Source organism: Mustela nivalis, assembly GCF_964662115.1.
Source record: "Mustela nivalis genome assembly, chromosome: 5".
Lineage (NCBI taxonomy): Eukaryota > Metazoa > Chordata > Mammalia > Carnivora > Mustelidae > Mustela > Mustela nivalis.
In genome coordinates this window covers 73667630-73691025 of record NC_139024.1, presented here as the reverse complement: position 1 = coordinate 73691025, position 23396 = coordinate 73667630, and the positions used below count along the sequence as shown (strand labels likewise).

General features: G+C 37.5%; 1 long non-coding RNA gene across 1 annotated transcript in view; it reads left to right on the top strand.

The window, feature by feature from the left end:
* Positions 1–22804, top strand: part of LOC309864450 — a 101260-nt gene extending 78456 nt beyond the window's left edge. Inside the window, exon 6 of the long non-coding RNA XR_014311530.1 lies at positions 22690–22804. This is a non-coding gene — a long non-coding RNA (uncharacterized lncRNA). The remainder of the gene's footprint in view (positions 1–22689) is intronic.
* The last annotated feature ends 592 nt before the right edge of the window (positions 22805–23396 follow it).

The following is a 23396-nucleotide window of genomic DNA, read 5'->3' as shown; positions in this document are numbered from 1 at the left end:
AAAAATCATTTAACACCCACTAGTATGGATAAAATAAAAAAGTTTGGCATTTCCCAAATTATAAATTGGTAACAATGTGGAGCAACTGCTACTATTGTGATACTAGTTTAAATTTCTGTTCATGTTAAATTCTGTTCAAATGATTTGATTTTGGATAAAATTTAATCTAGAAAATGTTTACTCATTCATGTGCTTATCTAGCAATGATATATTTAGAGTTCACAATGATTAAAACAAAATTCTTGCCTTCAAGGAGCACAGAGGTGGTTTATGAACTGAGGCCTTATGAAGTTATCCACCGCATAGGTAGAGTTTTTACCATTTTTCCTTGATCTCCAAACACATGTGTTATCTTACCAACAATTTCAAAATGAGTCTGACAACTTCAACTTAATTGATCTTCTCACCAAGGGGTTTCTTGGAATCAATGCTACTTTTATAGTTGAGGAAAGGCATTAAATAACTCTAGCTCTTATATTTAAATCAGGTAGCTGTTCTCTCTCATTAACTTGAAATGTGGAAAATAAAAGAGTAAAGTCAACCACTTCTCTATTTCTGTGTGATTAAGGAAAGAAAGTCATAGGAGTTGTAAACCCTGACATTTTACTTATTTACTTGTTTAGAGAGCTTTTGAGAGCCTAAAGATTGAAAAGGTGATTTGGTGAAGGAGTTAAGAAATACTGTGGGATCAGACGGAGTTCAGCTTAGTTGAATGCAATCAGGTGAACGCAGGCTGGTTTGCTCACCCTTACCTTCTATGGGTCCCAATTACCTTTTGTATAATGATAGGCAGTGGTGCAGATTTAATTAGGTTTCATATGGAAGGTGCTCAGGGCATGTTTTACATATGGTAAGTACTCACTAAATTGCAAATCTTATTAACTAAAGTTGCTTTCTCATTAGTATTAGAGTCTTAGGTAAGGCCAACTGAGCAGGACACTTAACAGTTGAGGCAGTTTGTTGAGTACTTAGAGGTTGGTAGCCTGTCAGAGGCACATTCACTACTAAAACAGAAGTAAATTCCCAGGAAAAACTTGTGCCTCTCAATTAATGTTCAAAGCTTATTAGTTAAAGAAAACTAAGTCTCTCAATTTTACCAGAATGAGAAATGAATAAAGCCTCTTGGAATATTAAGTGTGCCTATGGAAATTGATACAGTCCCAGAAAACCAGATGATACTTCTCCGAATATAGTAATTTTATTTTTGATGATTATAATATATTATTTATCAGATGATTTTCTCTCTTGGCATTTTCTCTACCAAAAAGAAAAAGTCACACAGAGTTGGCCAATTCCATCTCATTCACTCAGGTATTTTTTTTCTGCAAGGCCACAGATGGACATTTAAGGACTGACTAAACAAAACCATAAATGTTCACCTAGGGACACATTGTACTAGGAAGTGGTGTGAGTGGCTTTGGATTTGTATGCACAGCAGCTCTGGTTCTGTTAGTCTATTACTGGCTTTATTGTGGCTTTTTCATCACGTAAACAAATGACTTCATGTTTTTGAGATTCGGCTGCTTTATCTTTACAATTACAGACATCCTACAGGAGTATGGGAAGGAACGTGAGGATTGGATTTTTTCCTGAGATGTAAGTTAGCCTCTTGAAAAGAGAGAGGCCTGAAAAGGGAGACTTTGCCAAGGAAGAAGCCTCTATGAGCCAGAGAAGGAAAGGGTGTAGAGAGGAAGGCTGCCTGTCATTTAAGAAATGTGCCAGGAAGCAAGAACGGACATTCTGGAGCTTCGTGGTCTGCCCATGTGTGTCATTCCTGGCCTTCATTCACTCACTGAACAAGCAGAGTTTGGGAACTTTACCAAGTTCAAGGCACTTTGCTAGACACTGAACATATAAACATGTAAGACTTGGTCCTTTAAGAAGCTCATAACGTACTGGGGATGCCAACCAATACTCTTACAATACAATGGGATAAGTGCGATGGAAACATTAGGGCATGGGCAGTTCTTAAATTAACTTAGGTAGTAAAGATAGGCTCTTTAATCCTTCAAAGAAAGGAACTTCTTAGTACAGAATGAGGTGGCCATGGCAGAGGAAGGAACACAACATAAGAGGAATAAGCGTGTAAAGAAGTAGGTTACTTGAGGATGACTGATTTGGAGTGCCTCATACGTGGTAAAACTGACCAGCAGGCAAAACCCATGGCTACTCAGCTAAATCAGTCTGCAGCTCTGGTGAGGACCGATGTCTCTTTCTCAGAGCTTTGTAGTGTGTGTGTGTGTGTGTGTGTGTGTGTGTGTGTGTGTAATTTTGTAGGAAAAGAAAATTGGAGAAATAACCATGAAAAATGTTTCTCTGCCAACATTTCCCATTCAAAGACTTTGGGAAGCACATCAAATAGGCAATGAAGTTTTTTGAGAAAGATGTCCTTAATTTTGAATGTAATTTGAAAGTCATTGGAACAATGAAGAATGTCAGCGCTCGCTGCTATGATATTTACCAGGAAAAGAAGAAATCAGAAATTACTGGTTTTGAATACAAAAAGTCTGAGTGGAGCTTAAGTAGAATGTCCCTGAAATGGAACATTTATAATATAGACTTTTCATTGTGTTTGATTTTATGTCCATATACGCTCACAAAGACATATTTGTGTTTTCTTTTTAATTTTCCTTTATCAGTATGATTAAGGATACTGCAGATCCCTAAAGAAGATGATGGTGAAACCACTAGATAACCTTTGTCAATTTTGTAGGCAAAGTGTATTTCTTTAAAAAAATAAATCCATGAACATTCTCTGGCTTTAGTTATTCAAATGTTTCCCGATAAAATTTTCCAGAAAATCAAAAAATGATTACTTAATCGTTTCCCTGAGCTAAGAAAAAGGAGGCCCCAGGTATCTGCATCAGGTCCTGAGGTTTCTATTCTTTGTATGGCTCATAGATGTGAAACTGATTTTAGTTTGCCTGTGGTTCTCATCATTGACTCTTCGGTTTTCGTTTTGTGACTGGGCAGGATTGGGGTAGTTCTGGTAGGGTGGCATACTAGATAGATTTACAAGATAAGTTCATGTAGAGTACTTTATCATATAATAATCTGAAATTCCCACTGGCCTCTCAAAAGATTCATTATTTATTTTTACTGTTTGGTATTCATGGATACCTTTTATGATTATCGTTAATGGGATATAGACAACTGTATTATGTTTTTACTGATTGCACAACACTGTTTATTTTATTTTATTTTTTTGACATCTTAATTTTATTTTTTTCAGTGTTCCAAGATTCATTGTTCATGCACCACACCCAGTGCTCCATGCAATATGTGCCCTCCTGAATACCCACCACCAGACTCACCCATCCCTCCATCCCCCCCTCCTCCAACTCTTTCTGAGTTTGTTTCTCAGAGTCCACAGTCTCTCCTGCTTCGTCTCCCTCTCCGACTTACCCCAATTCACTTTTTCTTTCCTTCTCCTAATGTTCTCCATGTTATTCCTTATGCTCACAAGTAAGTGAAACCCTATGATAATTGATTTTCTCTGCTTGACTTATGTCACTCAGCATAATGTCCTCCAGTACCATTCACGTTGATACAAAAATTGGGTATTCATCCTTTCTGATGGAGGCATAATATTCCATTGTGTATATGGACCACATCTTTTTTATCCAATCGTCTGTTGAAGGGCGTCTTGGCTCTTTCCATAGTTTGGCGACTGTGGCCATTGCTGCTATGAACATTGGGGTGCATATGGCCTTTTTCACTACATTTGTATCTTTGGGGTAAATACCCAGTAAGCACTTTATCTTTTAAATCACTTTTGTTAAAGGTTCCCGCATATGGAAGAGCTTGTGTGGTAGCTGACATCCTATTGAATCCCATCTGTATTTCTATAGTGCTCATCCACTCAGGACTATATTATTTCAAGTGCTTCTTGTAGAGTTGCTCATTGGTGTCTTCTCTGGGTCAGGCTTTTGCATTAGTTCATTGGAGGCCATAGTCTCTAAACCTTAGAAGGTTTTCCTCAAGTAGTTTTTATTGTTCTATTTTATCAAGGAGTAAAACTACATTCTTGGAGAGATTAGGAGAATAGTTCAAGGTCATAAGTGATACAGCCTGGTGCCAAAACCTGGTGCACCTAGTCATTAAATCACTTTTGCTTAGTGTACCACATTGCCTGTGTATATCTAATATCCTAGCATGGTTGAGGCCGTGTGTTGTAGCATTTAAGAGACATGAACAGTGCCTGGGTTCCAATCTCAATTCTGATGCAGACCTGCTGCATGATCTTAGGAGTCATTTAACCTCTTCTTACCTTCCTTCTGTCTTTATTTCAAGATTTTATTTATGTATTTGAGAGAGAGAGAGAAAGAGAGGGTGGGGGAAGAAACACAGGGAGAAGGACAAGCAGATTCTGTGCTGAGTGAGAGAGCCTGGTGCAGGGCTGGATCTCAGGACCCTGATGAGATCATGACCTGAGCTGAAATCAAGAGTCAGATGCTTAACCGACTGAGCTACCCAGGCACCCCTAACCTTTCCTTTGCTTCAGTTTCATCACCTCAGGGTTTGGGGTGGGGGTGGGGGATCGAATGAGTTTATGTACCTAAACTATGGTGCTTGGCAAAATGAGTTTATGTACCTAAACTTGGTGCTTGCACTTTGTAAAGGATAGCTGGGTTTTTTGTTTGTTTGTTTGTTTTTATGGTATTTTTCTTTTTTTATTGTCTGTTTGCTTTGATGCCTAATATTAAGGACTTTTTTCCCAGGCAGTGGAAACATTAGGACTCAAACCTTCCCTAGCTCTTTATATCGAGTGGTAACTCTCTCCTTTGTGCTTCTTGCCATTTCACTGATGGTACAGATCACTGATCATTTGTATGGCAATTATTTCTACGTACATTTGGTTACTCTTTTTTTTTTTTTAAAGATTTTATTTATTTATTTGACAGAGAGAGATCACAAGAAGGCAGAGAAGCAAGCAGAGAGAAAGAGAGAGAGAGGAGGAAGCAGGCTCCCTGCTGAGTAGAGAGCCTGATGCGGGACTGGATCCCAGGACCCTGAGATCATGACCTGAGCCAAAGGCAGCGGTTTAACCCATTGAGCCACCCAGGTGCCCCGGCTACTCTTGCACACTCACTGAGACCTTACCTTATGCATTTCAAGCCCTACTATTCACTGATTCACAGATACATTAACAGAATTAACAGATTGTACAGATTTGAGAACCTAAGATGGACAACCAAACTTTGGAATACGCTCCAGACAACTTTAAAAATTCACTTATTTGTTATTTCTCTGGACTTATTTAGACCTGAATGTTGATTGGGTTGTGGACTGTGTGACTTTTCACAGTTGTTTCCAGCTCTGTGAATCAATATTAACAAAGCTGTTTGTTTTCCTTATAAAAGATAGGTGTATACTTTGTACCAGGTCTGCAAAAACTTACTTACTGGAGTGTTTGATCACAGGCATAGGGCAGTGACCCTAATTTACCTGTTCACTTGTGATATTTAAAAACTCTTAGTGAAAGCTAATTATCTCATAATTTATTCAAGCTACACACAACCTCATTAGGCTTCTGGAAAATCTCTTTCTCCCTTAAAAGTTCATGTTTTTATTTTTAATAGAAACAAGTTTCTTTGAATGGTTAGTAAAAATTTATTTAAATCATGATGAAGGGAGGGGAAAAGAATATAAATATCATCTTCTTTTGTCCTGTTAAAATGGTCACACATAAATTGCTGTTTTGCTTATATTCACATATTGTCATGATAATGTCATGTATCAAGTATTTTGGCAATTTTTTTTATCATCTTTTGTTTCTTATTACTAATTTTAAGAAAAAAATTAAGAGAAATAAGCACAAGGAAGAATGTAAAAGCCACTCACAGATGTAAACCTGGTGTTTTTCCTTCTAAGCCTTAGAAATGTATATTTCTGGAGACACTGTTGATTTTTTGTCCAGTGTTCATCCCCAGTTGTCTTTATTCTTCCTTCAGAATCTCAAGTACGTTAAGATGCTTCCCCCACTTCCATGGTCATTATTTTGGAGGGAGGGACTGACACTATCATCAGCCCCACTAGCAAATCTTGAGTCATCTATGCCAGGCATGGTTGTTTCCCCTGCTGGTGATTGGCTTAGACATGCAATGGAACCCTGACGAAGGAGACACTAAAGGGAGTTGTTTGAAACCTCAAAGAAAGGGTTGCCTTTGCTAAGAGAGACACACAGGAAGAGATGGCTTTCTTTTTGGAACATTCTCTCTGTGTGGCCTGTAAGTATAGTTCTCATCTTGCAGCCAAGGGTGGGGGGACTGGAGGGTTATTGGGGGGGGGGATGCTAACTTGAGAGCAGAAAGGTAGAAATAACTTGAATCTTTGATGACATTATTAGGTTGCTGAATTAACCAACCTAGACAAAGTTTATCTTTGCTCTTTTTGCCCAGTGGGATAAATTATCTGATTATTTAAACCAGTGGTTTTCAGACTAATTGCCAGTAGCCTGAAGAATCATGGGCTTTGCATGGGGTAAATAGGCAAGGCTAGCTTTAAAGAAATCAATTTCTGAGTTTTCAGCTTCTCTGAATACAATTTCCTAAAACTGATTGGCCTTTAAAACCCACATGAAAGGGGCACCTGGGTGGCTCAGTGGGTTAAGCCGCTGCCTTCGGCTCAGGTCATGAGGCTCGGGGTCCCGGGATCAAGTCCCGCATTGGGCTCTCTGCTCAGCAGAGAGCCTGCTTCCTCCTCTCTCTCTCTCTGCCTGCCTCTCTGCCTACTTGTGATTTCTCTCTGCCAAATAAATAAATAAAAAATCTTAAAAAAAAAAAAAACCCACATGAAATGACAATGGTGTGGTGGTTCTCCTTTCCCCCTTCTTTTTTTCCCTCTCTTTTCTCCTCTCCTCTCTTCTCCTTTTCTTCTTCCTTTCTTTCTTGGGCTTTATTTAGTTGAGACTGAGAGAGGGGGAGAACAAGAATGAGGTTGGGGGGAAGGGCAGAGGCAGAGGGAGAAGCAGACTCCCAGCTGATCAGGGAGCCCTAGGCGGGTCTCAATCCCAGGGCCCGGGGATCACCACCTGAGCCAAAGGCATGCTTAACTGACTGAGCCACCCAAGTGCCCCATCTACCTCCTCTTTTAAAAATCACTTTATTTTCTCTTGGCCAAGGAGTGATTTACCACTCACATCAGTTCCAAATATTACCAATATTTGATTCATTGCTTAAGGTGTAATCAAGAAGCCTCCTTTAATTGCACCAAAACCAAGCTCTCATTTATCTATCTTAGAACTACATTTACAATAAAATTTTACTTTTTTATGTTTAATAATGATCAAATTTTATAACAATTTAAAATTTTATGATATTTTGGTTAATTAATTATGTAGTAATAATATTTGACTTAAAACTCAACTAGAAGATATTTTGATTACTTAGAGCTGTTTTGTGGTAACAGATAATTAATTTTAAAATTTAAAATGTTTAATATATATTTGTTGCCAAGAAGTATGACAGAAGATCAGTAAAAGATTTTCAAGCATAAAAGTATTACATTCATTACAATAGCTGTGAAGGAGGCATAATAGAAATATAAATTCAAGGGAGAAAAGAACAATTATTAAGAAAGAACTTGTTAATGAAGCTTTAAAATGGATGACTGTGGCTATAAAATTATCTATGTCTATATATTATAAAGTATGAAAGTATTATAAATACTTTATTAATAAAAAGTATTAAAGTATTATAAAGTATTAAAATTCCACTGCATATAGTCAAAATTGGAGCAAAATTTTAAAAAATAATGTAAATATTTATAATATTCTATTATCTACTTTTTTCTTTGTTTTTTCTATTATTTACTTTGAAACTGGCAATAAAAATGTTAAATGTCAACTTAAAAACGTGAGAGGATACATAATTTTTCGAATTATTTTATGGAATATACTAGCCAAAAATTTTGACATTTACCATATAAACTATGTTGAATTGTGCATCTATCATTCAATCAATATCTGTTAACATCACATCTATTTAATTTGACACACCTTAAAATTGGATGATCCTGGCCACCGTTCTCTGTAGTCACTTGAATTTCTACCCCCACTGTTCTACCTGGCCAGGTATTGCTCCAATGTCCACTTACAAGTTCCAGCATTTGTGGACATCTCTACTTAGTTGTTTTGCTTTGTCTTTTTGGATTTATGTCTTAGAAAAAAGCTTCATTGTAAGTTGAATGGGATTTCACTTTGGAACAAAGATAAATGAATTTCTCAGACTGCTATATTTCATTCAGAGTTGGCAAACTGTTTCCTAATTTATATTTTTTTACTTAATCATGAAATAGGAACATTTTCCATAGTGTTGCATGTCTTTGTTTACCACACATTTTAAAGGCTACATAATATTTCCCGTTATGGAAGGTTAACAGTACAATTTCTAGTGCCCAATCCCTAAGATTTCTGTAAGTTCCTCAGATTTTCTTTTAGGTACTATTTTCACTATATTAAACAAAGCAGACCTGCTTCTGGTTGTTTCCTTCCACATAAATCAGCCTTATTATATTACTGAGAAGTTCATTTATGAGATAGGGATGTGGATAAAACCACAGATTCTCGGGTTTTTCTTACTTGGACTTCTTTCCTCTGAATGTCGTATCCCATCACTTTTGTGTGATTAGAGGTATCCCAGTCCTGCTCCACAGCTGCCCTCAGCTGTCCCAAGGTGAAAGCTCATAAAATCCAGGAGGCAATGAAGGACCAAAGAAAACATGAACACAAAGGACATATACCAGTCTAACAAAAGGGCCTCTCTTAACAAGTAGACCCTTTCTTATCCAGGTGAGAAGAAATAATAAAAGCTCCTTATCAGTCAACTTGATCTGGAGTGGAGAAGAATGAATGCAGTCTTTGAAACAACTTAATAAGGCAGAATCGACTTGGTGGGAACATTTTAGACATAGCTCACATTCTACTCTTAACCTTTCAGGACACAGTCACTGCCCTCTGTCAATTACTGCCATCTCTTCATTGACAAGCCTGATGGGTTATAAGTACAAGAATCTTCCAGATGCATGGCAGAGGAAAAAAATAGACCTCTGACACAGGAGTGGTGCTTCTGGTGGCAGGAACTTAGGGTCAGAAAAGGAGGAAACCATTGTAGGGAAAGAACAAGGCTGAGACTGCTTTCGGTCAAAAGAAATTGGTCAGTGTCTCTGTTCTTACTGTGATCGTATATGCAAGGATATTCCTCTTTTTTGAGGAAATTTTTAATGGGTCTTCATGAAAGCTAAGAGAAAGTTTGATTTTTCTACTGTTCTCTATTTCGGTATCTTGTTTTCAGATAAATCGGCTGATGGATTCCCACCTGAGCCTGATTCTGATCTCAGTAACACAAAGCCTGAATTCTTTGTGTTCACTACGTTTATTCTCTTTCCATGAGCCAAGGCTGTAAATCCTACAGTGAAGCATGCATAAACACAAACTGGGCAGGATTAGACCACACTATTTAGTTAATCTCAGTGTACAAAACCCCTTCTTTCTTTGTCTGACAGGCTGCCACAGAAATTCAGCAAATGCAATTTGCAAACCAAACGTGAGACCTTTCTGCATTATGGGTAGAGATATGGTGGGAAAAAAAAAAAAAAAAAGAACGAACTCCTGGCTTTTGTAAGCTGTTTTTCTTTGAGAAGCCCTTAGGGACATTTTTCCAGGGTGAAAGATCTCTACAGTTAATGCTTCAAATCATCATCATGAAGGAGAAGAACACAACAGCATTTCCTTCCAAAATTTAAGTGCCGCGACCTCCGAGAATCTTGATGTGTGTAGTTAAAACTACTCAGAAAGGAGCCTCTCCCTGACCTCCACCCTCCAGCTCACTCACCATCCTCATGTTTAAAACGTTTGTGCTTTTGGATCCAGTGGCAATAATACTAGTAGGACTTTAAAGTACTTTGAGTTCCAGGAGGAGAAACGAAGGATGGCTTTCTATAGCAAGTTCGCACAACTGGACATCCATTAAATAATTGGTGTGCAGCTGGGAACAAAAATGGCTTCACAGCGTTTCAAAAACAGATGTGAGCACAGAGTCAGCAAAGGACTTGAAGGCTGAGCACTTCAAATATGCTGTCGCAGTACCTGATGTCACGAGGACCTGCCGTCTAGGAAAGCCACTGTGGGGGAAGCATCCATGTGTCTATGTGGGATGACACACTTTCCGTTTGAGTTCTGTATTTAGACAAAAGATGCTCTGGGAGATTCTTTTTCTGCAACCTTTAGGCCTGAGGCTCTGAGGGCTGCTTTTTGAATGTCCCAAAAGATCATGTTTGCTTTGGTCAAAGATCAGATACACACCCCAATGTTCACATTTTCTGCACTCCCAAGCTGGAACAATTCGAAATTGCTTTCTGAGTCCAAATGTGTTAGACTCCTCCAGGGCTCTTGAAGTGTGTTATAAATTACAGAATTTGGTTTGTCACAGAACAGAACTTTATTTCAGTGAAAACAGTGACCACATGGATATGTCTTATGGGAAGCTAATCCGCTATAAACCAAAGACAAACTAGAACTAGCAAAGGGCAGTGATGGTGGCAGTGTGGCAGCAGACTGGGTATGTGTGTGGCTGGCAGAAATTGGAAAGATAACCACATTGTGTGCTAGCCTGTCATTACCAGAATATTCTCTGACCTTAATGTTTACCTTCTTCTCATGCAGAGAACAACAGTGTTAAGTTATTTTAAAATACCATGTCAGAAAACTTTGAAAACCTCACCACCATATTTTAATTTCTGGAGTTTATACCTAGTTATGAGTTTACTGCTAAGCAACATATAGTGATAAAACATTACTCTTGAGTGTTTAAATCTTCAATCTGGTCTAACATATAGTAATAAAGACTGACTCATCATTGGCTTGTCCTGATTTTTCTGACAAGGAATAGGTCTCCCCAGTGAAGCACTGATTTTAAGATAATGATACAAACACGTATTTTTGAAACATTGAGAGTGGGGAGTGTTTAGACAGGGATTGTGAAGATCTGTCTGCTAACGTGGTTTTAAATGCAAACCCAAGTAACAATCCAAAATGAGCTGCCTGCCAATATCCTATTCCATAAGAAATCTTGGCATCATTAACAAATGATATATTTATTGATTCAATCTCCTTGGTAACTATTTGGTCCATAGACAAGTGCTTCTTTACTTCTGGGATAGCTACAACAGCACTTATCATAAAAGTGTTGAATATTGGCCATTGATTTTTAAATAATGAAGGTTATGTTTCAAATGTGCTTCTGTTAGTAAAAAGAAAATCCTAATAGGGAACATTTGACATTAATTTTATTCTAAAGCACTCTCTGGACAGATTACTTTCCTGAGATAAAGCAAAGGTAGAAGAGTTGGCAGCTGGAAGGAATGCGATCTTTAGAATGTCTGTCCTACACGCTGCCTGTTCTATGTGCCGTCATCGTGCTTACTCCATATGGGACCATTGCCTTCCAAGAACGGGAGAGCGTTTCCACAGATGTCCTTTCCTGTGGATTGGGCTTAATTCTACCAATGACACAATGGACCCAGGAAATTATAGAATAAGCCTGCTGTGCTGTTTTTGTTCAAATGATATTTCACAGACCTCTTTCTCCATCTCTTCCTTTCTGGAGGCGTTTGGCCCCTCTATCTCTTTGGTCCTCATGATAGTTTATATCATGGTCCCTTTCTCCTTATTCCTTTTCTTCTTCTTGCCCTTCTCCTAGCATTGTTTCCTTATATTTTCTCTTTTCTTTTCTTTTTCCTCTGAATTACTTGTGTGCCCCTTTTGTTTTGTCATTTCCTCTTAGATTCCTTTGTCACGTGATTCAGTTATATCTTTTTTGGCTTCCCATAATTAAAATCCAATATAGAGTACTTTTATATTCTGTATTTGACAGCGTGGCATGTCCCTTGGGAAACTTGGAGCCTATTCAATGGAGCCTCATTATATTGAATTAAATTGTAATTATTAGGGAGGCTCAACATCCCCCTCCACCAGTCCATTTTATATCCCATAGGAACAACCTTATTTCTTTTTTCTCTTTGTGTATTCCCTTGAGTCCAATATGGAGAAGATGCCCTGTGATTGCTAGCTGAATGCTAAATAAGTTACCATTCTTCAACCTTTTTGCCAGCCACAGAAATGAACTAACCTAAACTCTATAACCCTGGCACGTAACATGGTGTCTGGTATGCAGTAGGTGCTCAATAAAGATCTGTTTAATGAATAAATAATCAAAGCCCTGGATTACACCTGATGCCTGTGTCAGCATATTGTTGCTACCATTTACTCGCAGTGTTCTGGACTTAATGATCCCTCAGAATTCATTCACTTTCTAAGGCTTGAGTGTGCCTCTCCCATATTTAAAATCAATATTTCTTCTGACTACCGATCTGCATTTATTTCCACTTTTTTCTTGTAGCTGAGACCACAGAAAACCTTGGCTTGCAGCAAATATACATTTCCATGGAAACCAACCCAAAGGCAATAGAAAAAGAAGGCATTGTATAGAAATGTCTCTTGGTTGCCAAATTTCAGACCATTGCCTGATTTCCCTTTAGTTTTGTGTTGATTTCTTTAATTCGATGTGAACACACAAGCCAGGATTTTTTTAAATAACAAAAATATTTTTTTTTAGTATACTGTGTTTGTTGATTTAAAACATGTACTTATGAACATACACAAACTTGCAGGGTGTGGAAAAATAGCATTTGTGAATGAGGTTTATGTTTCAATGTTATTTTTATGGAAGCTTCCTCTTTTCTAGGTTGAATGTATTTGCTGTGAATTTGAACTGTTCACTGACAGATGAATACATTATTTGCTTATAGAATTAGAGTGATATTCCCCCCACCCCATATGAAGTATAAGGATAATGTGGTTGGACATAATTAATGAAAAGTAACAGATGGTTCTATCAGCAGGGACATAAAGGATTTTGCCTACTCTTCAACATGAATAAGGACGTCTGAGCAATAAACCAATAGATCTGAAAACTGGTGGTGTATGATGTATGACCGAGTGATCATGGAAGATACCTTCTGGGTGAGCATGAAACCAGGACCTTACCCTGCACCTCAGACTTTCCACTTGCACAGGGCACCATATTCAACAGTACCTCAGGCTTGGTTTAATGCTCTGCTGTTGACATCTTGACATTCACAATCATTTTTTTAACAAGGGCCCCCACGTGTATCTTGTAAATTATTTAGCTGGTACTGCACAAGACTTACCCTTTATACCATTTCCAAAGTTAGGGCAGATTACTTGGATTTTCCCTAAGCATTTTAAGAGTATTAGAACGATTCAAAAACGGTGAGTAACATATCTATGAAGGTGTAGCCTTTTATATGAGACCCTCCAAATGTACTAGAAAATTTTTTACAACTTCAGCCCACCCTGGTCATCACTGGTTAAGAGCAATCCATGTCTTGGGCAGTGAAAAGCAACTTATATATAGTGATAAGGAAAGGCTTACCTCAAAACCAACTTGCACTAGGACATCTCAAAAGCTTTGAAATATCAGTTCCCATTCATTTAGCAATTCCACCCCCAAGACAGAGGATGCAAAACTGTATGTACAACAAGTTCATTACAATGTTATTGTAAATTATTGATAGTAAGTTATTGAAAGTGATCTAAATATCTATCTATACATGAACAAATAAAGTATATGCTACTCAACGGCATATCAGTCAGCCATTAATATGATATTGTAGATGTATACTATCAAATATTAAAAACCATATTACAATACATTATGTATATTATGATCTATTAAAAATCTATGCGTAGATAAAAAGTTTACAAAGTTGTCCAATACAATGTATTTATTTCTAGGTGGTGGGATAATATGGTTTTGTTTTAGCACATTGATAGTTCCAATTTTTCTAGAATGAGCTTGTAGAGCAAAAATATTACAACAACCAAAAAGCAAGCAAAAAATAACAATTTCTGAGGTTTGTCTCCATGCTCAAGAAGACTATTTCTTATTATTTTCCTTTATAAGCTAATAGGCATTGAAGAAACAACTATGTGTTAAAGAGGAAGTTTCAATGGGATATTATTTTCCTACCATTAAAGAGATTATAAACATCTTCCTTTTCTTTTAGCTAGTCAGCTATAATTTACTATTCTCTGGCCTTCTTCGGAACCTTCTCCAGAAGCTGGGGCAGGTGCAAGTGCAGGATGCATCAGCTCAGCTGTTACTACATAAAGGTGCTAGAGAAGTGGCAAAGCCCCCATCTGTGAGGTGCATTGCTTGCCAGTTTGATAAAAGAATTCAGGACCAGATCCTCATTCTCTGCCATTAGACTATGGCTCTTCCTCCCAACCATGGCTAATGAGAAGTTACTGTATATACTAGAAGGTCTATGGGCATTATATCTTTTCAGTTTCTCCTTTCACTGTAGGCTATCCTGATAGACACAGTTCGCTTAGCTCTGAGACTTACTTTAGAGGGCAGTGACAAGGTTGAAAGTTATAAAATCATCCTATCTGTACTTACATGTGTGTGTTCCCTTCTATTAGATCTTGATACCGTAGGTCAGTCACAATTTAATAGGACAGATTGGCAAGAGCCCAGACTTGTCTTGTAGTGGCCAAATTTCATTTTCTTGGGTGTTGATTGAGGGAAACTTCTGCCAATGTTATGGAGTACCATGAGTCCTATGTACTAACTAATGTACATTATCTTATATTATATCTTTTGCCTATAGCCATAGCAACACCTGTGTGAGCCAGGGATTAGTTAGCAAGTGGGGCAGGTCTAGATATCTAACCTGTTGACCTTTCAATAGAATCTTCACGGTAATTGAATATTTGTTAATGTTTGCTATGAAATATTTATAACTAGGGACGATTTTCTCCTTCCTTTCAGTATATGTAGGTTTCTTTCTTTTTTTTTTTAACTAAAGGCATCTAAGGAAATTTAGTAAATATATATGTATTTTTAAATGAATGATGTAACCCTATTTTGAAATTGTAATTAGCAGTATCTTTTAATGCTAGTGTATTTGGACCCCAGTTTAGATTTGAACAGAGACACAAATTTGAAATAAGTGCATTTATGGAGAGGGGATACAATAGAAAGACTTGGTCATTTTTCATTTTCTTGATCTCCAAGGGTGAAAAAACCAGATTAAAATAAAAATTCAGATAAGAGAGCATGAGATTTTAAAGGTGATTTTCTACTAGTCTCTAAGGGAAATTTATCTTCATTTATCATAACTTTGGTTTGAACTGTAATCAATTGGACTGTGTTTTGATTTGGAAAACACCTATCCTCTTTCCCTGAGTGTAATAAAGTCTAAACTGAAGCCCTATTGCTTAGCCACCCAGCCTTGGCTCTATTTCATTCTGTCAGGAGAGGTCGAAAAGGAAGTTACCATGAGAAGACAGTTATGGAGAACGTCGAGGAGGTGTGGATGGGAAACACTAAAGGAAGGTGGCAGAAACCTCAGACAGACATACGGATAACAAACTCAGATGTGCATCACATGTGAGAATGTGAGAATGTGTCCATAGGGACATCCAGGAATCGAGCTTCCCACTCAAAGATACTGTTATTAACGAGGGTTCCCCATTTCAGTCTGGAGGTGTGTCCCCATAAAAATAACTGTCTTAGTAATCATGACCACTGTTATTCTTTTGGGGATTTGTTTCTGTTTAGAACTCTGCCTTTTAAGACTTGCACTCCCACTTAGAAAATGCCATTCTGCTGATTATTTCCCTGTTAGGCTGGCCAAATCTGATCTCCAGTATTTGCATGTAGTCTATATTGCTTGACGTGATAACCTAGCCTCCCTTTGAGTTGGTGCTCATAGTTTTACTCCAGGACGGTGCTTCCCAAACGTAACTGTTTTTGGGAATCCTGTCTTTAGGGCCCGAGATTCTCCATTTCTATCAAACTCGCAGGAAACGTCGATGCTACCAGTCTGTGGACCACAATGAATAGCCAGATTTAGGTTGCTCCATGTTAGTTCATAGCACAAAAGCTGTTCTTTTATTAATCTTATTCTCAGTGTCTTATAAGGTTAGTGTGTGGAAAGAATCACATGAAGCCTGGCTGTGTCTAATCATCTAATCCTCAAAACATATCATATTTTTGCTCATAACACTGGTGGAGAAACCAATTTTAATCTGCAGTGTGTTACTTGCCTAGTGTTGCTGGTTCAGAACTCCTAATACTTAAGGAACTCTCCAGGCCTCCCTTGGATCTTGTCTCCAGACTAAAGCATAGGCTTCCTTCAAAGCACACTGCTGTTTGTGAATAGGTTCTGATTACCTTGTTGATGAGAGAATATTTGACCACTCGTCATTTCTTTGAGGGAAATTCACCTTAATTTAGCATAACTTTGAATGAAACTCTGTTTTGATTTGGAAAACACCTACACTTGTAACTCGAGTATAACAAAGTAGAAATTGTTTCCATGAAGAAATAAGATGCAAATAAAAACAGTATATTTTAGCCAAGTATTCTTGTCTCTCTAGTTCTTCTTGGCAGGAGAAGCTGAAGGCCTCATGCCATATAATTTAATGTTAACTTTCACATCCATGATGTTTAAGATCTGCAGTGTTGTCTCCCAATGTAGATTCTTCTTCCTTTGAGAATTGATTCTCCCCACTTCTAATCAAGTGATTCTGGTAGAACTTTTGTTCCTGTGATACTCTATTTTGTCCCCACATTGGTGAGCACATGACCAATTGTTTTTGCTGTATTCCCCAGTGTAAAATGATTTAGTGCAAAGGAGGGTAAGGGACCCAGGCTGAGCTAAACAGAGGGCTCCTGGGAATTCTTCTGTATGGAGCTTCATGTGAAGATTCTTTGCATCTGGGCCATGAAGCTGGTGGAAGGTCAATCAGAGAGTAAGATGATACTAATTCCAGTAGAAGAGACTAAAGCCACTCAAAGGGACTGGGTGGCTCAGTGGGTTAAAGCTTCTGACTTCGGCTCAGGTCATGATCCCGGGGTCCTGGGATTGAGCCCTGCACCAGACTCTCTACTCAGCCAGGGAGCCTGCTTCCTCCTCTCTCTCTGCCTGCCTCTCTGCCTACTTGGGATCTTTGTCTGTCAAATAAATAAATAAAATCTTAAAAAAAACTAAAGTCATTCAAAGATGAGCAGAGATGAAAGATGGGTGGATAAGGAAGGGGCAGGGCAAGGAGCATGGAGTAGAGCTAGTCGCTGAAGATTGCACAGTTTCAGTACCTTTGACTCTTTCAAATTTCTGAGCTTCTCATGGACCATTAAATTCCTTTTTTGTAAAACTCAAAAAAAATTTGAGTTGGTGGCTAAAGCATTGTAATTGTCAAGAGGCCGGTTAAATATTTCACACACATTTCTTTAGAAGTAAAGTAAAGGGGTATCTCACTGAAGCTGCTGTATTTAGGACCATGCTGTAGCCAGTGTGTGTTAACTCAGTTTGCAAATAAGAATCAGAATTACTGAAGAACAACTGAACATGTTTTTGTTTGCCAGCAAGTGCATTACATTAGTAAGTGATACCAAAGGGCTGAAAAATAGAATGTCATCATTACAGTTATTGTCACAACAAGTCTGACCGAAGATGAACATTTTGAATACAAAGTGCATAAAATGAACATTAAGCTTAAACTAAAGACATTGATTAAAGAATTAGAAAAATAAATCTTTCTGGCTCAAAAAGTAAATGAGGTCAGACCATTGTAAGATTGAATATAGAAAAAGAAAAGCAGCTTAGGCCAATTTTAAAAGAAACAAAGGATGGTTGGTGAGTGATGATTTGCCACAAAGAAGAAAAAGTACTCTGGAGTTTATTTTACTCTCAGTAATACATACATCAGAACATTTACTAATAGTATTTAGGGATCTCAGCGAGGAAGAGGAAAAGAAGAGGCAGCAGCCTTATACTTAGGGATAGATCTCCAAATCCCTAGGAGGACTTTTCAAATTACTCAAGGTGCTTTCAGAATCTTTTTGGAGTTTCTCATATGCTTTTCTAGGGAGCATATTTTCCCATGCCAAGTCCCACTCTCAGATGAGAATCTCAATAAGGGAACAATAGTTACCGATGGGAATGTATCATGTTCCTCAGATGTACAGAATTTTAATAAAAGCTGATAACAGATTCACACGGAATAAGAGAGCTCATTCTTCTTCAATGAAAAAATGGAGTAATTTATATGGAAACCAAAGCATATATAATGCAAACAAAGACAACATGGCTCCATCACTTAAAAAAACAATGCTGCAAGGATAACTAAAGGGTAGAAATGCCCATGAAGGAGCTAAGAAGTAATGTGAGAAAAGTGGCCAACACACCGAGAATCTATGCTGTACTGTATGAGGTACATTTACCTCACGTGTTACCTCATCAAGTTATCAAAAAAACAAGATGGTAGGTATTCCTATATGTATTTAGTAGATAAAACAGAGATCCAGTGAAACAATTTCTCAAAAATTACACAGTTGATATGTAATAGGGGCTGGGTGCAAACCTACTCTCTGTGTTCCCAAGCCAAGAAGCATTCTGATTCTTCACGAATGAGCAACATAAATAACTACTGAGTGCCAGTTTACACAAAGGACTTGTAGGGAAAGACTAATATAGATAATTCAAAACATTATTCAAGTGTTTTGACCAGCAATAGAAACAATATCCTTGCAACAGGAAGGAATTTATAGCATAGCTCAAGAGTTTTCAGCAGAAATGGAGACAATATGCTTGTGATAGAATCAAACAATATAACATCAACTGATGTTTATGGCCCCTTGGATGGGAATATAAAAGAAATTACTGAGAGAAAGTTCCTGGAGCAGTAAAGAAAAAGATCTTCAATGTTTTCAAATTGTCAATTTAGAGTATGTTAACAACTCCACAAAATGGTTTAACATTGTATATTTATATGACCCCTTGCATGCCACTTGAAGAGGGGATTTTATGAGGATTGTCTCTAGAAAATAGAGCATACTAAGGCTTTCTTGCTGTATCCTAAGATATGGATAAAAGAAGGGATAGAATCGTGTCTCTTAAATTTTATTAATTTTGTTGATGATAATTTTTTGCCAAAAGCATCATGACCAACCTTAATCTCATGAAACAGACTTAATAGTTGAAGAAAAAAAAAAAAAAACCAAAACGGATTTCAGAGTCCAGAGGTCTGTGGTTCAGCCATTCACTGGCTGAATGACTTTGGCAAAGTCACTGTCATCTCTACCATCATTGGTAAAATATGGAAGTTTTACCAGATAATTTCTGACATCTGCTCTACCTACAACCTTTACTGCATTGAGTCTGAAATATTGATAAACTTGTCAGGTTCCATCACACTTCTTTATTAAGCTGCGAAGTCTACAATAGATCAATTATTTCAAATACTTGGGTATATTATGGCTGAGCATATTGAACTGTAAAACTGTGATAGTAAAAATAACAGAGCTTCTACTTCTCTATCTCAATCCCCAATACTTCTATCATTAAATACTGGAAATCTTCATGGCTGTTTTTTTTTTTTTTTTTTTTTTTTTAGACACTATCGTCTTGTCTATAGGATATCTTCTTATTTAGACATATGTGATAAACAGAAGTCCAATTGTCCTCCAAGGTCCCACCTGTTCATACACACATGCTCTGTAATCCTCACCCCTTAGTGTAGGTGACACTTGTGAACATGACAGGAGGATTTCACTCCTATGATTAAGTTATGTTGAATGGCAGGGATTAAAGAATTTTGCAGATATAATTTAGATACCTAACAATACAACTTTTTTGTTGACAATCTAAAGGGTTATTATCCTGATTGGGCATGACCAAATTGAGTGAGCCTTTTAAAAGAGGGTCTAGAGATTCAAACTGAAAGAGTTTTGAAACAAGAGAGATCGGAAACTCTCTTATTGAACATATAGAAGTAAACTGCCATATCCTGGAGAGGTCACATAGTAGGGAATGGTGGGTGGCCTCTAAGAGCTGAGGGCCTCAGTCGTATGATTACAAAGAACTGAATTCTGCCAACAGTCAGTGAGTCTGGAAGAGGACCCTTAACCTCAGATTAGATTGCAGTCCTGGCTGACACTTTGATTGCAGCCTTGTGAAACCCTGAGCACAGGACCCAGTTTATCCCTGGCTGGACTCCTGACTCATGGAAACTGACATAATGGATGGGTGTTGTTTCAAGCTGCTAAATTGTAGTAATTCATGATGCAGCAATAGAAAACTAATACAGCATGACTTCAATTATCACCAGATGACTCATAAATTTATATTTCCAGCAAGACCTTCCCTTGCATATCTAACTGTCTATTTGACTTCATGAAGGTACTTCATTTTCAGTTCATGTTCATAACTTTTAAGCCAAGTTCAGTAAGTAGCATTTATCATCCCCAAAGTTGGGAAGCAAAAAACTTAGGAGCTTTTGATACCTTTTCTAGATTTATCTCTCATCATCAAATTTTAAATCTTAATCCATCAAAATTCTAGTTCATTTCACTTATTTGTGGCAGGTACTTCAGTCCAATTCACTCAACATCTACTCTACTCTATCAAATATACCTTCCTTATACTTTCAAAGCTGAAAATCTGAAGATAACATTTATTTATTTATTTATTTTTTGTAGCTAAGGTTTCTCATGAGACTTAGGTTCTGTGAAATACATGCATTTGTGTGAATTTTGTAAGATGGGCATTAGGAGTGACAGGTGGCAGCTGTGTATGTAGGAGCTCAGACCATCTAGCAAGCAATGTTGTAAAGATGACTGGTTCTTCTGGGAAAGCTATGACAGTAGTTGTACTCTCTGGTTCTTAGCATCTTCAAGGCCATGAGATCTCTGCTAGAACAGCCAATGTTGTACTGCTGGTAGTTTCCCTTTGTTGTAGTGTTTCTAGCTATGGAGTATTCCATCTTGGTGATTTGACCCTTCTAGAAATTCTGTTGGATATGTATATATCCTCCTTACACTAGATTAGGTGGATGGATGCATATTTTAAGGGCCAACCAGTCTACCATTTCTTCTCCATTTCCACCACCGTCATTACAACCATCCTGTTACAAGGTATCATTATGTGTCCCAAGTGCTCTAGCAATAAATAGCCTCTTAGCTGGTTAATCTCTGCATCCACCATGCTCCCTTATGACTAGTTCTCTACTCTTCAGCCTGAATGATCTTTTTCGTGTGTAATGCTCTCCAAGTTAAAATATTCAATAGTTCCCCATTACTTTTTAGATAAAGACGAAAATCATCCCAAGCTGACAAAGTCTTGCCCCTACCTAACTCTCTATCCTAATTTTACTTTTTTTTTTTTTTGCCTTTTGTAAGCACTCCAGTTGGAGAATTTTAGTCTCTTGTAGGTGCCATGCTTGTTACAACTGGTCTTTGTGTACAAGATAGTTTCTTCAAGGAAGGCTCTTTCTTCCCTAGTTAACGTTACTCTGTGACCTCCAGATCTAAGGTAAATCAGCACATCCTTAAGGAGGCCTTTGCTGACCTTCCTGTCTTGGCCAATTATCTCATATGCTTTCTTGCGGCATTTGCCCTTTAGGGATTCTAGTTTGCAGAGTTGCAATTTTATATTTGTTTCATCATTTGATTAATGACGGCCTTTCCCACTACATGGTCCATATCACATGAACGGGAACTTTCTGTTTTTACTCACATTAAATTCCTTCCATCTGGCATAGGATTTGGTATATAGTAGGAGCTCAATAAATATTTGTTGAATAATGAATAAATGAAGCATTTATAATGTTCTTGGTATTATTCTAAGTGGTTTATACTTATTTTTTCCTTACAAAAATACTATGAGGCAGGTAGGTATAGATCTGTCAGTTAGGATAAGCTAAGCAATGCTGTGGTAACAGATAAACCCTAAATCCAGTGGCTTAAGATGACCTCAACGAAGGTTTGTTTCTTGCTTATGCTTCATGTACAATTATGGTTAACAAGTGGGAGGCCTCATAGTAGTTACTCAGTTATCCAGGTCAGATGCCCATCTTACCACATTATTCTACAATTATTGCATCAGGAAACACTACAACAAAGGGAAACTACCAGCAGTACAACATTGGCTGTTCTAGCAGAGATCTCATGGCCTTGAAGATGCTAAGAACCAGAGAGTACAACTACTGTCATAGCTTTCCCAGAAGAACCAGTCATCTTTACAACATTGTTTGCTAGATGGTCTGAGCTCCTACATACACAGCTGCCACCTGTCACTCCTAATGCCCATCTTACAAAATTCACATAAATGCATGATTTGTAAAATTTTAGATGATGGAGAATCACGTTTTGGTTTTTAAATGCTTCTGTCAGAAGTCATTCACCTGGGCAAAGTAAGTCACGTGGCTGTGTTTAACAACAAGAGGCAGAGATGTATGCCTGATGCCTGATAGGAGAATCAGAATGTTGGTGATTAGATGAAATATTGGACTACCACATTTATAATTCCCAATTACAAATGAATAAAAAGGCACACAGAGAAAAGCAACTTGTTTGAAAATAGGAGAGCCAGAGTTTGAATCTGGGAAGTTTGCCTTTCCCTCCCCGACCAAGAGCGCTATGTTATCCTTCTTTGTCTACATTGTGACCTAAAGAGTCATGGGAATTCTGGGAACAAATCGTTAACTATGTTTCTGTTATTGCTTTTGTTCTCAGAGGAGAGTGGTGAAGCTGACTACTGCACTAGCCAGAGTTTTTCTCCCAGCAAATGTAATTGGAGCCTTTTTTTTTTTTTTTCCAGGAAGACCAAGTCCGGATATACCATATACCATGGCCAGATATATGGGCATGATATACCAGCAGACTCTCTTGCTCTTTGTTTGTTTGAAAAAGTTTATTTCTACCCTCTCCTTATATCAATGAACACTGTAGATAAAGAATGGTTTTGTCAAGCCTGTGTAGCCAAATGTTTTCCTAAAACATAAGTTTTAAACAAAGCAGATCTTATTAAAGGTTTTTCTGATTGTTCTCATGATTGTTTCTCGAGTCTGTTATGCTTTTGACTTTTCAATGAGAAAGACATTTCCTTGGGTAGTGTCACTTTGGAGCATTGAACAAGTTTAAGAACATGATGAATAATGATCTCTGAAACTCTTAGTTCCTTTAGACTTCTATGAAAATCAAATTCAAAACCAGAATTTATATAATACAATAAATCAAAAAAAGTTAATTATTTTTAACCATGAGACAAGGGGAGGAAGAGTGGGAAGGTGTGTGCTTTTATTAATCATGTATTGGCTTTTGAATAATGTATAAAATAAATTTGTAATTTTGACATGACTTACTAGGATTTATTTTGTCAATTATTAGAAAATACTTTATTTCAAAAGATAGAATTTTAAGCAAAGAACTATATAAATCTGGCTAATCCCAATCTCAATTATTTAAGGATATGATTTGGTATATAGTCAGTGAACATTTTATAAACATTAATATTTCACCAAATTA